At 39.2% G+C, this 7,827-nt stretch overlaps 1 non-coding gene across 1 annotated transcript; it reads left to right on the forward strand.

Annotated features, from left to right (window-relative positions):
- The first annotated feature begins 7,357 nt into the window (after positions 1 to 7,357).
- Positions 7,358 to 7,464, forward strand: LOC112419593 (small nucleolar RNA R71). Its single transcript, XR_003009718.2, has one exon. It is a non-coding gene; the product is annotated as a small nucleolar RNA R71 (small nucleolar RNA).
- The last annotated feature ends 363 nt before the right edge of the window (positions 7,465 to 7,827 follow it).

Below are 7,827 nucleotides of genomic sequence, written 5' to 3' on the forward strand. Positions count from 1 at the left end.
CATAAGAGTACTTAATGTAAGGTCTTTTAAAAGGAGTTCTTTCATCTTTTGGATTCATAGCAAAAGTCATGGTACCTTTTGAGACATGCTCTAGTTCTTATTTAGAGAGTTTATCTCTTCTTGAAGATTAGGGCAAATCTCACAACTAGCAAAGTCCATCCAATTATTGATGAGATAAAACCGCAAGTGCACGGTCTTACCGAAGTAGTATAAAAGAGTATCGTTCCGACAGGGAGTAGTTCAATTTAATTAACCTTTAGAGATGATTAGAAGAGAGAAGAGATTGTAGATTGGGGTTTTTAAACGGTTAAAAGCAATATAATAAAAGAGCCTTGGGATCGTTGGTTTCATCTAAATAACAAGTCCTTCTCAAACCAAAACCATAAGCTTATAATGTTACGTTAGACCTAATTTCTCAAGACAGTTTCTCTTAAGTTCCTCTAGCAACCAAGCCTATTTCGCTGACTTGATTACTATTGGATTTTGGTTCCTCTAACAACCAAGCCTATTTCGCTGACTTGATTGTTATTAGTTCCCTTGAAGATCGAAACTATATGTCTCAAAGATTGCAAAGCCTATTTCGCTGACTTTGCAATCCTTGTCTGAATTCACTTGTTCGAATATCAAAGCTCCACTTTCGTTTTATGAATTGATATTTGGAATAATGGACGAACAATTATCAAACCCTCCACTTTCGTTTCCACAGTTTGATAATGGTTAATCCATGTTAAGACGGTGAATTCAGATAAGAAACTAGGGTTACATAAGATTAAGGCTTAGGGCTTGGTTTGATTAGGATTATGTCATTTAGACTTATCCAACAATCCCAAGACAAGAAGAAGTCTACTCACTCATGTTCATCGTAGACATGGGGGAGAAGAGAGAAAACATGAAAGTAAAAGACAGGAAAATAAAGGAAAGGAAAAGAACTTTATTGAAAAGCAATTGTCACTTATTGTATTCCAAGTAAAGATGAATAATTAGTGATGGCTAGCTACTCTATTTATAGTACACAATTGACTTAAAATCTAAGCAAGTATATTCCTAGAATATTCCTCGGTAGATTGTGCGCCAAAATAGAATAGCTTGGAGTCAAAGCAAAAGCAGCAAAAGGCATCTGGAGGGTGGCACGGCCATGCCAAGGCTAGCACGGGCCGTGCCAAGCTTCTGACTTGTGGGAGATATATTTTGTTTCCCAATCTTCATGTTTTTGTGTCCAATCTGCTCCAAATCCCTTTCTTTTGCTCCAAGACTCTCTCCATCCAATATTCTTCCCTGAAATATAATAAATTGCATTTTAAAGTAAACTATCCTAAAAAGGAAATAATACTTAATATAAAATCTAATTAAAACTAAACTAAAAAGCATATTAAAATAACATATAAATGACTCATCAAACTCCCCCATACTTGAATCTTTGCTTGTCCTCAAGCAAAAGGCATAAACATAGTAGCATCAACAGTTAAATCAAATGACAATTAATTAAAGCACATGTCTCCTCAAGGGCTTAAATCCCAAAATGTACACTAATCACAAACTCAAGTATTTCTTGAAATCTTTATTCTACCCAACAATCAAGTTCCAAGTGAGTGTGTGTGTGAAGTCCAACCCTTTTCTTGCTCCTGTATAAGATAGGTATAATGAGGAAACATGGTCTAATCCTAGCACTAAACTAACCAAGAAAAATTCCTTCAACAATTCATATAAGAGAGATGGGAGTTTTTGAGAATCTTTGTTCTTTTGCCAAATGCACATTTTAAGTTCTTTATTTAAGGAACAACATTTTCACGTAGGAGGTCGGAGGGCTTACCCCTTTCCCCAATCTAGATTCAATGGTATTCCTTAAAACATCGTCTTCACGTAGGAAGTCGGAGGGCCTACCTCCTTCCCCAATCTAGTTTCAACAATGCTTTTTAAAGTTTTTCTCAAGATAACAATCACCTTCACGTAGGAAGTCGGAGGGCCTACCTCCTTCCCCAATCTAGATTCAGTGATGAGATCTTGGAATTATTTGGCTTTTTGGCTTTTTATGATCTCCCTTATACTCACTTATACTACTGGCGCTTTGAGAATTTTTAAAGGTTAATGCACCACTAAGATTAGAACGCGTTTCCTAAAAATACCTATTCATACATTTACTCAAGGGAAGCAACTTTGTGTTTTTCTCATTGGAGAATTTTATTCACTTTGAAACAAGATGTGGTTATATCAAGAAGACTTAAAACACAAGAGTTTGCTTTCATGTACAAGAATCAACAAAATAAGAGGAGACAGTGAAAATTTTTGTGTCATGATTCTTTTTCAATAAAAATTAGCTACTTAATCATGCCTTTTACAATAAAACAAAACAAAAGAATAAAGTTTAAGGGAGTTTGGAAACACTACGACTAAAGACACTTAATTAGGCTCCCCCCACACTTAGGAGAAGCATTGTCCTCAATGATTCAAATGATAGAAACGAAAGAAATAAGGAAAAAGTGAGAAAGGGTGCGGAAAGCTCACAATTTGTCGAAATTTTAAACTCCGGAGGCCTTCAGGTTGGCACGGCCGTGCCAGATGTAGCACGGGCCGTGCCATCATTCTGCCAACTTTATTGAAGATGTGGTTGTGTTTCTTGGCACGGCCGTGCCAAGTCAAGCACGGGCCGTGCCACCTTTCTGGTTCTTGGAACTTTGATTTTCTTGCGTTTCTTAATCAATCTCGGACACTTACCTACAAAATAAAGAGAAATAACAGAAAACAAAGAAAGCAATTAAATTGGTGGGTTGCCTCCCACGAAACGCTCTTTTAACGTCACTAGCTTGACGAAGGTGAGGATGAAAATCCTTAAGGTGGGTCACTAAGGGTGAAATCAGCCACTACTTCATTTACTTCTCCGGTATTATAGATTTTAAGCCGTTGGCCATTAACCGTGAAGGATCCTGTTTCTTCAGAAAAGATTTCAATCGCCCCATAAGGGTAGACTGTGCGAACTTGGAAAGGACCGGACCATCGTGATCGCAGTTTACCTGGAAAGAGCTTTAGCCTAGAGTAAAAGAGCAGCACAAGGTCACCACTTTTGAAGTGCCTTTTGATGATTTTCTTGTCATGCCAGGTCTTAGTTCTCTCTTTGTAAATGCGGGCATTCTCATAGGCATCCATCCTAAGTTCTTCTAGCTCGTTTAATTGAAGTTTTCTTTTGTCACCGGCTAAATTGGGATCTAAGTTGAGGTTTCTAATTGCCCAATAGGCCTTATGCTCGAGCTCAACAGGAAGGTGACAAGATTTCCCATAGACAGGTTTAAAAGGGGTCATCCCAATGGGGGTTTTATAAGCCGTTCGATAGGCCCAAAGGGCATCGTCAAGCTTATTTGACCAATCTGTTCTAGAGGTGGAAACAGTTTTTTCAAGGATAGCTTTTATTTGTCTGTTTGAGACCTCCACTTGTCCGCTAGTTTGGGGGTGATAGGGTGTCGCAATTTTGTGCCTCACTCCAAGTTTTTGCAAAAGTTTTTCAAAATGTCTTGAAATGAAGTGAGACCCTCCATCGCTTATCACAACTCGTGGCACTCCGAATCTAGGGAAAATGACTTTCTTAAACATTTTTATAACCACCTGTGCATCATTAGTGGGGGAAGCAATGACCTCAACCCATTTGGACACATAGTCAACGGCTACTAATATGTACTGATTCCCAAAAGAGGAAGGGAAAGGTCCCATAAAGTCAATACCCCAAACATCAAAAATTTCCACTTCAAGGATGTTATTCAAAGGCATTTCATTTCTTTTAGTGATGCTACCGGTGCGTTGACATTTGTCACATTTAGAGATAAAGAGATGCACATCTTTGAAAAGTGATGGCCAACAGAAACCAGAATGAAGAATTTTGAAAGAAGTCTTTTGTGTACTGGCGTGGCAGCCATAAGAAGAGGAGTGACAATGAGTTAGAATACTACTTACCTCGTTTTCAGGAATGCATCGCCTAAAAATCCCATATGAGCCTCTTCTGAAGAGGTAGGGTTCGTCCCAATAGTAGTGCTTGAGATCATTGAAGAATTTCTTCTTTTGTTGGTAGTTTAACTCGGGCGGTAGTACTACTGCTGCAAGAAAGTTAACAAAATCTGCATACCAAGGTGCGTCAGTTTGTGCCAATAAGAATAGTTGGTCATCTGGGAATAACTCATCCTTATTGGTCTCCCGAAGTCGGGACAAGTGGTCAGCGACAACATTTTCTACGCCCTTTTTATCTTTTATTTCAAGGTCAAATTCTTGGAGGAGCAAAATCCATCGGATCAATCTCGGTTTGGCATCTTTTTTGTTTAGCAAGTATTTTATGGCCGAGTGATCTGTATAAACAATGATTTTTGATCCCACCAAGTATTGCCGAAATTTGTCAATGGTGTAGACAACTGCTAGCAATTCTTTTTCTGTCGTGGCATAGTTTACCTGTGCCCCATCTAGGGTCTTACTGGCATAGTATATGGCATGCATCTTTTTGTCCTTTCTTTGACCTAATACTGCCCCAACCGCATAGTCGCTTGCATCACACATTATTTCAAAAGGCAAGTTCCAATCTGGTGGTTGTATGATTGGGGCGGTAATTAGTGCTTCCTTCAACCTGCAAAATGCCTGCAAACAAGAATCATCAAAGGTGAAGTCTGCATCTTTGAGAAGCAGGCTGGTTAGTGGCTTAGTGATTGATGAGAAATCTTTGATGAAACGACGGTAGAACCCTGCATGTCCTAGGAAACTTCTAATTTCTTTGACTGAGGTGGGAGGTAGCATTTTTTCAATAATTTCGATTTTTGCTTTGTCTACCTCTATACCTCTGTCGGAAACCAAGTGTCCTAGGACAATTCCTTCTCTTACCATGAAGTGACATTTCTCCCAATTTAAGACTAGGTTCACCTGTTCACATCTTTCCAAAACTTTTTCAAGGTTAGTCAAACAATCATCAAAATTAGAACCATGCACAGAAAAATCATCCATAAAGACTTCCATTATTTTTTCAACGAAGTCAGAAAAAATAGACATCATGCATCTTTGAAAAGTAGCAGGGGCATTACAGAGACCAAAAGGCATTCTTCTATAGGCAAAGGTCCCGAAGGGACATGTAAAAGTTGTCTTTTCTTGGTCATTAGGGTGAATGGGTATTTGGAAAAATCCAGAATAGCCATCTAGGTAACAAAAATGTGAATGCTTAGCTAACCTTTCTAACATTTGGTCTATAAAAGGGAGAGGGAAGTGATCTTTACGGGTTGCTTTATTAAGCTTCCTATAGTCAATACACATTCTCCAACCGGTGACGGTTCTAGTGGCAATGGATTCATTTTTATCATTTTTAATAACTGTGAGACCACCCTTCTTTGGTACAACTTGCACGGGGCTAACCCATTTGGAGTCAGAAATTGGATAAATAACACCTGCATCTAGGAGTTTTAAGACTTCCTTTTTCACAACCTCTTTCATATTGGGATTTAGTCTTCTTTGGTGTTCAATGGAGGGTTTATAGTCTTCTTCAAGAAGTATCCTATGCGTGCATAATGAAGGATTTATTCCTTTAATGTCATCAATGGTGTAACCTATGGCTTTAGGATATTTCTTGAGGACATAAAGCAATTTTTCAGTTTCTACTTCATCGAGACTTGCATTTACAATAACAGGATAAGTGGAGTTAGGGCCCAAGAATTCATACCTTAGATTTGATGGAAGTGTTTTGAGTTCTACTTTCGGTGCCTCCTTGGGTAGAAGTGTTGGTTCTTCTTTTACTAACTCCTCCACACTTAGACCTTTCATTGGAAGAGTTCTATCTAACAGTTCTTCATAAGCCTTTGCCTCTCCTTCCAGTTTTGTACCTGCATTGTTAACCAAGCATACTTCCAGACCATCATGTGCAGTTGATGCTAAAGAGCATTCTTTCACGCAATGGTCGATTATGTCTATCATGCAACAAGAGTCCTTAATGGAGGGACCTTTCATTAGTTTAGCAAGTTCAAATTCAACAGTTTCCTTACCTACATTGAAGGCAAGCTTACCCTTTTTTACATCAATGATAGCTCCTGCAGTGGCAAGGAAAGGTCTTCCCAAAAGAATTGGTACTTGGTTGTCTTCTTCCATTTCCATCACAACACAATCGGCGGGGATATATACCTCTCCTACCTTAACGGGGACATCTTCTATGATTCCAGCTGGATACTTAACAGAACGGTCTGCTAGTTGTAGGGTCATCCTTGTTGATTTAAGTTCCCCTATTCCCAACCTCTCATAAAGTGATAAGGGCATTAGGCTGACACTGGCTCCTAGATCGCACATAGCTTTCTTCACAACTTCCGACCCTATGACACAAGGTATGGAAAAACTACCTGGATCTTTAAGCTTTGGTGGCAATTTATTTTGGATGATGGCACTACATTCTTCTGTAAGGTTAACCGTCTCACTTTCCTCAATCTTTCTTTTTTTAGAGAGGATTTCTTTCAAAAATTTAGCATATGTGGGCATTTGGGTTAGGACCTCGGTAAATGGCACATCAATATATATCTTGTTCATCATCTCTATGAACTTTTTGAATTTCTCATCTAGCTTTGATTTGGCAAACCTTTGAGGGAAGGGGATTTTTGGCTTAAAGGGAGGTGGCGTGTTTTCCTCAACTCGTGGTTCCTCTCTTTCTGCTCTGGTTTCCCTAGATGGTGGTTCGCGGATTTCTCTCTCACTGTTATCGGTCTCGGTTCTCCTTATGGGGTCTTCGAGTGGCTTACCACTCCTAAGTGTGACAGCATTCATTTTATTGGGGTGGTTAACCTTACGAACTACCTGGGAGAGTTGAGTTTCAGAAATTTTGTTGTGAGAGGAGATAGAGTCTATCTTTGTTGTGAGAGTAGCAAGAGAGTTGTTCAAAAGTCTAGTTTGGTCCTTGAGCTCTTGGAGCTGTTCGGATTGTTTAAGAAAATAGTTTTCCATTAAAAGTTCAATGTGAGATTTTTGAACAACTCTTTGGCCATTCTGAACAAAATTTAACTGCTCAACACTACTTAGTTTGCAATCGGTGTTAGAATGACTAGATAGGCCACATGCTTCACAAGGAGGTGAGAAGGTAGGTGTGCTCATGCGATCAAGTCTTTGAGATAATACATTCACCTTGGTAGATAAATAGTCAATGGAAGAGGTTTCATCCATACCTGCCTCTTTTTTAGAGGGCGAAGGATCGATGGTTGCTTTTTCTTCTGTCCATTGAAAGAGGTTTAGAGCCATGTTCTCAATTAACGCATAAGCTGTTGTGAAGTCTTTGTTCATTAGGGCACCACCTGCAGCTGCATCAATAGTCAATTTAGTGCTAGATGTTAGACCATTATAAAAGGTGTGGATGATTAACCATTTTTCTAGACCGTGATGGGGACAACGTCTAAGTATTTCTTTAAAACGTTCCCACACATCGAAAAGAGATTCCCCATTCTTTTGAGTAAATTGGTAAAGCTTTCCCCTAAGTTGGGCAGTTTTGGATGGGGGAAAGAAACGACAAAGGAATTCTCTCCTCAGTTGGTCCCATGAGGTAATGGAACCAGGTTTCAAAGAATTGAACCAATTGCTGGCTTTATCTTTTAGAGAAAAAGGGAAGAGATGTAGCCTGACGGTTTCTTGGTCGTCTTTGCAAGTTACACTAAGTCTCCAAAAGGTTGAGATATGTAAATTTGGGTCCTCGGAAGGTGATCCAGAGAACTGGTTTTGTTGCACCAGAATTAGTAGTGCAGGTTTTATTTTGAAGTTGCTACCTTGAACTGTTGGGTAGACTATAATAGTGCATGGCTCATCCGAAGAAGGGATCGAATACTCCTTAAGAGTGCGTTCCTCAGC

The sequence above is a fragment of the Medicago truncatula genome, chromosome 8, assembly GCF_003473485.1.
Source record: "Medicago truncatula cultivar Jemalong A17 chromosome 8, MtrunA17r5.0-ANR, whole genome shotgun sequence".
Classification (NCBI taxonomy): domain Eukaryota; kingdom Viridiplantae; phylum Streptophyta; class Magnoliopsida; order Fabales; family Fabaceae; genus Medicago; species Medicago truncatula.